This window comes from Arachis ipaensis, chromosome B09, assembly GCF_000816755.2.
Source record: "Arachis ipaensis cultivar K30076 chromosome B09, Araip1.1, whole genome shotgun sequence".
Classification (NCBI taxonomy): Eukaryota; Viridiplantae; Streptophyta; class Magnoliopsida; order Fabales; family Fabaceae; genus Arachis; species Arachis ipaensis.
In genome coordinates, this window is record NC_029793.2 from 8,149,182 (window position 1) to 8,159,029 (window position 9,848).

Consider the following 9,848-nt stretch of genomic DNA (forward strand, 5'->3'; position numbering starts at 1 on the left):
ACTGTTACAAGTGCCGAAGGAGTTGTTTCTCTTAAACCTAAAGCAAGTTGGACGGATGAAGATAGAAAAAAGGTGGAGCTCAACGCCAAGGCCATCAATCTGCTCAACTGTGCTATCAGTTTTGAGGAGTACCGACGGGTATCACGTTGCACAACAGCAAAGGAAATCTGGGATAAACTCCTAGTTACTCATGAAGGAACAACCATTGTGAAAAAGACCAGGATTGATATGTTAAACAGAGAATTTCGAAATATTTGCAATGAAGGAAGGAGAATCCATTGATGAGATGTTTGAACGCTTCAACACCATCATTGTTGGCTTGGATGCTATGGGAATCAAGTATCCTGAATCTGTGCTAGTGAGAGGAGTGTTGAGATGTCTCACAAAAGAGTGGGAAACAAAAGCTTTAATTATCTCTGAGAGTAGTGGTCTTGACTCTATGACTTATGATGATTTGAGAGGGAATTTACTTGCTTTTGAAAACACCTACTTGAAAAAAGATTCAAAAAAGAAAGGAATAGCTTTTTCTTCTGTCACTAACCCTCTGGATGATGAATCCAGTGATAACTCATCTGAAAATGAATTTGTGTTGTTTGCAAAAAAATTCAGGAAAATGGTGAAGCTCAAAGGCAAAGGTGGCAGCTCAAGGAAAATGAAGAAAGATCTTAGCAAAGTAACTTGTTACAACTACAAGGAAATGGAGCATTTCAAATCTGATTGTCCCAAGTTGAAGAAGGAAGAAAAGCCAAAAAGAGGAAAGAAGAAGGGACTGATGGCTTCATGGGAAGATTTGGAAAATGACTCGGATGATGATGATGAGGAATCCGAGACCAAGTCACAACCTTGTCTCATGGCAGATCACATAAATCAGGTAGTCTTTCATAATCCTAACACTGAAGATCTTCATCTTATGATAGACCACCTTTCTGAAAAAATAAGATGCTTTCTGCTGGAAAATCAAGAACTTGAACAACAAATCACCATTCTTAAAGCTGAAAACAGTTTTCTTAAAGAAAAAGTAAGGGAGGCCGAAACTGTTTGTGATCTTGTTGAAGAAAATAAGCAGTTAAAAGCCCAAATTAAGAGCTGTGGAAGTGATCATTCCGTTCTTGCATATGTAGATTGTTTTAAAAGAAATGAAGAGTTGCTTAAAGAGGTTAAAAGGCTTAAGGAAAACTTAGCCAAATTCACCCAAATTTCTGAAAATCTGAATCAAATCTTGGCTAGTCAAAAACCTCTTTATGACAAGGCTGGGTTGGGGTTTTATAAATCTGCTGAAAAATCTCATTTTGAAAACTTTGCATCATCTTCTAATGATACAAGATTTCAAGACCCCACCTACTTTAACAAAACAGCAAAATTTTGTAGATTATGCAATCGAAATGGACACTTTCCTATTCAATGTTTCTTTGGTGAAAGAATGATTGGTGATAAAGTTTGTAAAGTTATTTTTTATTATAATGGCTTAGGGCATAAGAGATGGTTTAACGTGAAAGGATCCAAGAAAATTTGGATACCTAAGGTCACTTGAGCTTATTTTGTAGGTGTGCCTAGTATCCAAACGAAAAGAAAGTATGTGGTATATGGACAGCTGATGCTCTAGGCATATAACCGGAAAGACAACCTTCTTCATAAAGCTTGATGAATATGATGGAGGACTTGTCACTTTTGGTGATGATGCGAAAGGAAAAATAGTGGCTGTTGGGAAAGTTGGTAAAAACTTTTCTTCTTGTATAAATGATGTTCTTCTTGTGAATGGTTTGAAACATAATTTACTTAGTGTTAGTCAATTGTGTGATTTAGGCTTTGAGGTTATTTTTAGGAAGTTTGTTGGTCTAGTTGTTTGTGAGAAAACTGGGGATATTTTATTTGAAGCTAAAAGATGCAATAATGTGTATGGATTGACTCTTGAGGACCTAAAAGAACAAAATGTGACATGCTTTACATCCCTTGAATCTGAAAAATGGCTATGGCATAGAAAGTTGGGTAATGCAAGCATGTACCAAATTTCTAAGCTAGTTAAGAAAAATCTGGTTAGAGGAATTCCAAAAATTAAATTTGATAAGGATCTTACTTGTGATGCTTGCCAATTGGGCAAACAAGTAAAATCCTCTTTTAAACCTAAAGATGGAATCTCAACCAAAAGGCCATTAGAGATATTACATATTGATCTTTTTGGACCAACAAGAACTCAAAGTTTGGGAGGTAAACATTATGGTCTTGTGGTAATAGATGATTACTCTAGATTTGGTTGGGCACTTTTCCTTGCTCATAAGAATGATGCCTTTTATGCCTTCTCCACCCTTTGTAAGAAAATTCAAAATAAAAAGGATTTAAAAATTGCCCATTTGAGAAGTGATCATGGAAGAGAATTTGAAAACCAAGATTTTGAAAAATTCTGTGATGACTTAGGAATTTCTCATAACTTTTCATGCCCTAGAACTCCCCAACAAAATGGGGTGGTTGAAAGAAGGAATAGAAGCCTTCAAGAGATGACTAGGGCTATGCTTTGTGAGGATGAGATTCCTAAATTTTTATGGGCTGAAGCTGTGAATACAGCTTGTTACATTTTGAATAGAACAATCATTAGAAAAGGGTTAAAGAAAACTCCTTATGAGCTATGGAAGGGAACCCCTCCAAATCTTAAGTATTTTCATGTTTTTGGATGCAAATGCTTTGTGCTTAATAATAAAGAAAACCTTGGAAAGTTTGATCCAAAATCTTATGAAGGAATATTTGTTGGATATTCCACCACAAGCAAGGCCTATAGAGTTTATCTCAAAGAGAATAGAACCATAGAGGAATTCATACATGTTACTTTTTGTGATACTAACTTATTTTCCAGTATTGTAAAGGATAATGATTCAGATTGTGAAGAGGCTGGAACAAGTAAAGAAAATCCCAAATCTGTGCAAAATGAAGAATCTGTCAGCCCGGTTTTGCCTCGTCAGATTGGAGGAGACATTTCCATTTTGTCTCCTGAGCAGGCACGAGAAACTGAAACAGTAAGACCACCAGAAGTTCATCAAAACTCAACACCTGTCCGAAAGCCTAGAGAATGGAAGTCCATGAGGGGTTATCCTCATGACTTCATCATTGGTGATCCCTCTCAAGGTGTAACAACAAGATCCTCCACCAAAAGGCAAACCGAACCTAGCAATCTTGCTCTCTTGTCACAAATGGAGCCCAACAATGTCAAACAAGCTCTTGAAGACCCATCATGGGTTAAAGCAATGCAAGAAGAACTTGCTCAATTTGACAAGAATGAGGTTTGGACACTAGTACCCCATCCAGACGGTAAGAAAGTAACGGGTACTAAATGGGTATTTAAAAATAAACTTGGTGAAGATGGACAAGTTGTTCGTAACAAGGCTAGATTAGTGGCACAATGTTACGATCAAGAAGAGGGAATAGATTTTGGTGAGTCTTTTGCTCCGGTAGCTAGAATGGAAGCAATTAGATTGCTTCTTGCCTATGCTGCCCATAAGGGTTTCAAAATGTTTCAAATGGATGTTAAATGTACTTTTCTTAATGGCTTTATTGATAGAGAAGTGTATGTGGCACAACCCCCCGGTTTTGAGGATAAAAAGTTTCTAAATCATGTTTTCAAACTAACTAAGGCTCTTTATGGTCTTAGACAAGCTCCAAGAGCTTGGTATGAAAGGCTTAGTGCCTTCTTGTTGGAAAATCATTTTCAAAGGGGTACCACCGACACTACTTTATTTATTAAAGTATCTAATGATGATATACTCCTTGTTCAAATTTATGTTGATGACATTGTATTTGGATCGGCCAATGTATCCTTGTGTGAAGAGTTTGGAAAACTTATGACTAGTGAGTTTGAAATGAGTTTAATGGGAGAGCTAACTTTCTTTCTTGGCCTCCAAATCAAACAAACTACTAGTGGTACTTTTATTCACCAAGGAAAGTATGCAAAAGAACTTATCAAAAAGTTTGGCCTAGAAAATTCCAAATCAATAGGTACACCAATGCATCCTAACACAAAACTTGAAAAGGATGATGATGGCCAAGATGTAGATGAAACAAGGTATAGAGGAATGATAGGTTCACTCATGTACCTTACCTCCTCTAGACCGGATATTGTCCAAAGTGTGGGTGTATGTTCAAGGTTTCAATCTCACCCAAAAGAATCCCATTTTACGGCTGTTAAACGCATCATTAGATACATTAAGGGAACTTGTAATTATGGGTTATGGTATCCTAAATTTGACGATTTTTGTGCAGTAGGGTTTTGTGATGCAAATTATGCGGGAGATAGAGTGGATAGACGAAGCACATCAGGCATGTGTTGCTTCCTTGGAAGCTCACTCAACATGTAGTCAAGCAAGAAGCAAGCCACAGTGGCTTTATCCACAGCTGAAGCAGAATACATTTCCACATCTGCATGTTGCTCTCAATTAATTTGGTTAAAAACCCAATTGGAAGATTACAAATTAAAGATCAATAGTATACCCTTATTTTGTGATAATATAAGTGCTATAAATATTTTAAAAAATCATGTTCTGCACTCAAGAACCAAGCACATTGAGATAAAATATCATTTCATTAGAGAACATGTGCAAAAGGGTACTATTGATATTTAATTTGTAAAATCTGAAGACCAAATTGCTGATATTTTTATAAAACCCTCTGTGAAGACAGATTCTGTACCTTGAGGAAAAGTTTGGGAATGTTTGATTTAAGTTTCATTGATAATTTGTGACAAGTTGATTCTGTTCAGTTTTGTCTCGTAGGTTTGGACAAGATAAAAATACGGGCATGACGATGGAAGAGCTATGATCAAGGGGGAGGCAATGCAGAATTCAATTTTTATGGGCCCCACCTAATAGTTTTTGACCCCACCATGACAGTTTAGTTAGTTTCTCATTCTTTTGAAAAATATAATCACAAAATCTCTTGGTTGTCTTTTCAAATCTTGTTGGAAGAAGCATGTTGTCAAATCAAATCTTTCCTTCCAACTAATCACTTGATTCAAGGAAACTCCCTTTTTCAATTTTTGAAACACCCTTTGGTTAATAATGGTGCGGTATTTGTAACCCACTAACTTACCGGTAAGTGCACCGGGTCGTACCAAGTAATACCTTACGTGAGTAAGGGTCGATCCCACGAGGATTGATGGATTAAGCAACAATAGTGTTTGATAGGATTAGTTAGACAAACAGAAAATAGTGTTGAGATGCAATATAAAAGACATTAAACAATATAAAGTATTAACAGTGGAGGATTAGTTGCTCATGGTAGAATGTTATGGAATACGGAATGTAAATTTGTATAGAATTCCCTAATGGAATCCCCCTAATGGTACTGTCTACTAGGAGAGAAGTCTCCCCTTTTTATAACTAATCCTAATTAATTTAAAATCTAAAATTTAAAATTAAGATAATATCTTTTCCTAGAATTCAAATTTGAATTTAAATTTGAATTAATTTAAATAATCAAATCTTTAATGAATGGATGGGGACCACTTGATTTGTCCATTCTGCAGCTTCTAATCTATATTTTCTGGGTTGGAAACTGAGTCAAAACAACCCAGAAATTGCCCCCAGCGTTTTCTGTCAATTCTGCAGATCGCTCATGTGATGCGTCCGCGTCGTCCACGCGTTCGCGTCATTTATGCAGATTCCAGTCCACGCGTTCGCGTCAGGCACGCGATCGCGTCATTGCGATTTCCTCCATTCCGCGCGGTCGCGTGAGCCATGCATCCGCGTCGGTATTCGCTGGTCATCTCCTTGGCTTCTTCTCTTTCTCTGCAGAAACTTCATCAAATCCATCCGAATGCTACCTAAATTAAATAAAATTGCATAAAACTAAAAATAGCATCCATAGTGGCTAAAATATAATTAATTCTTAATTAAACTCAACAAATTAGATGTAAATTCACTAGGAAAAGATAGGAAAGATGCTCACGCATCACAACACCAAACTTAAACTGTTGCTTGTCCTCAAGCAACCAAAACTAATATAAGCTTAGGATGTGAATTTGCATGAGTGAGAGTTCGATTAAGCCCATGTCTTCTCTTATAGTGGAGTTTACAACTGCAATCCTGAACAGTTTTGGCATCTCACTTTATCCTTTGAAGTTCAGAATGATTGGCATCCATAGGAACTCAGAATTCAGATAGTGTTATTGATTCTCCTAGTTCAGCATGTTGATTCTTGAACACAGCTACTTTATGAGTCTTGGCCGTGACCCTAAGCATTTTGTTTTCCAGTATTACCACCGGATACATAAATGCCACAGACACATAACTGAGTGAACCTTTTCAGATTGTGACTCAGCTTTGCTAGAGTCCTCAGTTAGAGGTGCCCAGAGTTCTTAAGCACACTCTTTTTGCTTTGGATCACGACTTTAACCGCTCAGTCTCAAGCTTTTCACTTGACACCTTCACGCCACAAGCACATGGTTAGGGACAGCTTGATTTAGCCGCTTAGGCCAGGATTTTATTTCTTTGGCCCTCCTATCCATTAATGCTCAAAGCTTTGGATCCTTTCTACCCTTTGCCTTTTTGTTTAAAGGGTTATTGGTTTTTTTTTTCTGCTTGCTTTTTCTTCTTTTTTTTTCTGCAAGCTTTGTGTTTTTTCACTACTTTTTCTTGCTTCAAGAATTAATTTTATGATTTTTCAGATTATCAATAACATTTCTCTTTTTTCATCATTCTTTCAAGAGCCAACAATTTTAACATTCTTAAACTTCACTATTAAAAATATGTACTGTTTATGTCATGCATTCAGAATCACAGAAAATACCACCACATTTAAGTAAATAAGACCATTCTTCAATATAGACCCACTTTCTCATGCAATATATCACTCCTGTATTTTTTTATTTGAATTTAAGCTCAGTGAGTAATACATGAGACGTCTTTTCAGAATTAAAGCAATAAAGAGAAAACTAAACTAGACCTAGGATTTTCACTAATAAAGGATCATGCAACAAACAAAGCAAAAATAGCAGAAAATCGGAACATAACATAGAAAAAGAGGGAAGGAAATAAAAAATGAAAGGAACTCAACCACCTGGGTTATCTTAGCGGTCGTTTTATTCTTCAGGTTGTGCTCCTTTGTGAAGATGATTCGCCTCCCTTTGGTGCCATAAGAATAAACAGAAAACCCTTAAGCGAAGCGTCAACACCAAACTTAAAGGTTTGCTTGTCCTCAAGCAAAGAAGAACTGAAAATAGAAGAGACAAATATTTAGATGAAAGAAAAATAAAAGGATAAGAGAATAAGAGAGAATTAGGATTGGGAGAGAGAGAGAAAGAAAACTGGGCGGCGCAAGCGACGCGTTCGCGTGGGTCACGCGATCGCGCGATTAGTGCACTGTTGAAGTGACGCGAACGCGTGGGGATGCGATCGCGTGGATGGCCGGTATTAAAAAAAAACGACGCGGACGCGTGGGGTACGCGTTCGCGTGATCAAATTTGTGCTTTTAGCACACTTCTTGCCCCAAGCCAGCACAACTCTCTGCCCAAACACTCTTTTACGTCGATTCTGCAGGTCACGCGTTCGCGTGAGTGACGCGGACGCGTGGGGGGCAGTTTTTCCACATGACGCGGGCGCGTCATCGACGCGATCGCGTGGAACAATTTGTGCCAAAGGCACTATTCCAGCGCCACTCCTTCGCAACTCTCTGTTCAAATTTATTTTTCATGCACACATAAATGACGCGTTCGCGTCGATGACGCTTGCACGTCGTATGCAAATTTTTTTTTTTAGCCTGAGGTGTTTGGTTCCTGTCATAAAATAGCTGCATGATCAGAAAATTAGTAAGAACTTAATAAAAATCAACTAAGTAAAAACTACTACTACGAAAAACAACTAAGAATGAAAAAGAACGATCATACCACGGTGGGTTGTCTCCCACCAAGCACTTTTAGTTAAAGTCCTTAAGTTGGACATGTTGTGAGCTTCTTGTCATGGTGGCTTGTGCTTGTACTGATCCAGGAATCTCCACCAATGTTTGTAATTCCAATGGCTACCAGGATCCCAAACGAGGCGCATAACGCCTTTGAGCAAGTGGAAACAAGTGACAGGGCCCCAAGGGTGTTGATTGTGGGAATGAATTCCAGGGTCCCAAACCTTGCTTTTACACTCGTCTTCTTGTGTATCACCATTGTTCCCACCGGGTGGCAAGCAATCTGAATTCTCACAGAGGCATCCAAACAATCTTCTGGACCCATTCAATTGAGCTCTACACCAATCCTTGTACTTCGATTTGGAGCATGCAACCATATTGAAACTTGCTTGACAACTCTTACCACTAACCATCTTTCTCTTACTCTTAATGCCACAAAGAGCTCTAAGTTGACCATCTGTCTCCAGTAGCCTATATTCAAGTGAGAAAGTAAGGATTAATGATAGGAATTTTACCCACTGGAATGTTGTATTGGATGGTGATGGCTTTGGAAGAGGTCTTGCAAGCTCTACTCCCTTGTGTTCTACTTTGAATTCTACCACCTCCTTGCAAGCTTCCTCAATTTCAACCTCTTCTTCTTGGTAGCTTTCTTTTAATTCAATCTCTTCTTCATTGCTTACCAAGGGCATGGGAGGTTGTGTATCTTCCTCCTTTGTGGGTGCATCTTCCTCCTTTGTTTTTGCATCTTCCTCTTCTTCCATGTGTGAGGATGGAAAGTTCTCTAATGCACTGGAGTATAAACTCCTTTGATTGATTTCCTCACTTTCTTCCATAGGATCTTGCATTGTATCTTTTGGGAATTTGCTTGTTCCTCTTCCTGGTACTTGATAATCGACTGCATATACTTCTCTATATTTTTGACACTTGTCTTTATATCATGTAAGCATTCTTTCATGAGAAGCTCAAGATCTGATGGTATTTGAGATGAATAAGAAGGAGGTGATGGTTCTTGATAAGTGTAAAAAGAGGATAGTTCTTGGTATGGATAGGGAGATAGTGGCTCTTGATATGGGTAGAAAGATGATGGTTCATGATACGGATAGAGAGGTGGTGGTTCTTGATAGTTGGAACATGGAGCACTGAGGTTTCTTTGGTTTTGACCTTGCCAACCAAAATTTGGGTAATTTCCCCATTCATAAGGATATGAATCACTACTCGGGTGTGAGTAGTAACCCATATGATCTCTCTCCATTATTTTTCCTTAGCACAACACACCAAAAAGGATTAAACGCACCATGTGGTACACAGGAAAGCAAAGAAGAAAGAACAGAATTCTAAAAATTAAAATAAGAAAAATTAAAATAAAACTAACTAGGAAACACCAAACTTAATTTTAGAAATAAAAAAAAATTACTAATATAAAAATTTTTTTTAATTGAAAATTAAAGACAAAAATAAAACAAAACTAATAAAAAAATTAATGGAAAGAAAAATTTTTTTTAATAAAATTAAAATTAAAACGCCTAATCTAAACAATCAAACAACTAATAGTTGTTAATCACAATCAATCTCCGACAACGGCGCCAAAAACTTGGTGCGGTATTTGTAACCCACTAACTTACCGGCAAGTGCACTAGGTCGTACCAAGTAATACCTTACGTGAGTAAGGGTCGATCCCACGAGGATTGATGGATTAAGCAACAATAGTGTTTGATAGGATTAGTTAGACAAATAGAAAATAGTGTTGAGATGCAATATAAAAGACATTAAACAATATAAAGAATATTGAAGAAAGGCAAGTAAATACTTTGGGAAGAAAATATGGAGAAGATAGTTAAGGTTTCAGAGTTATCTATTTTTCCGGATTAACTTTTCTTACTAACTAATTTAATTATGCAGGATTTAATTTATGGCAAACTATATGTGACTAGACCCTAATTCCTTAGACCTTCCTAGTCTCCTCTAAAATTCAT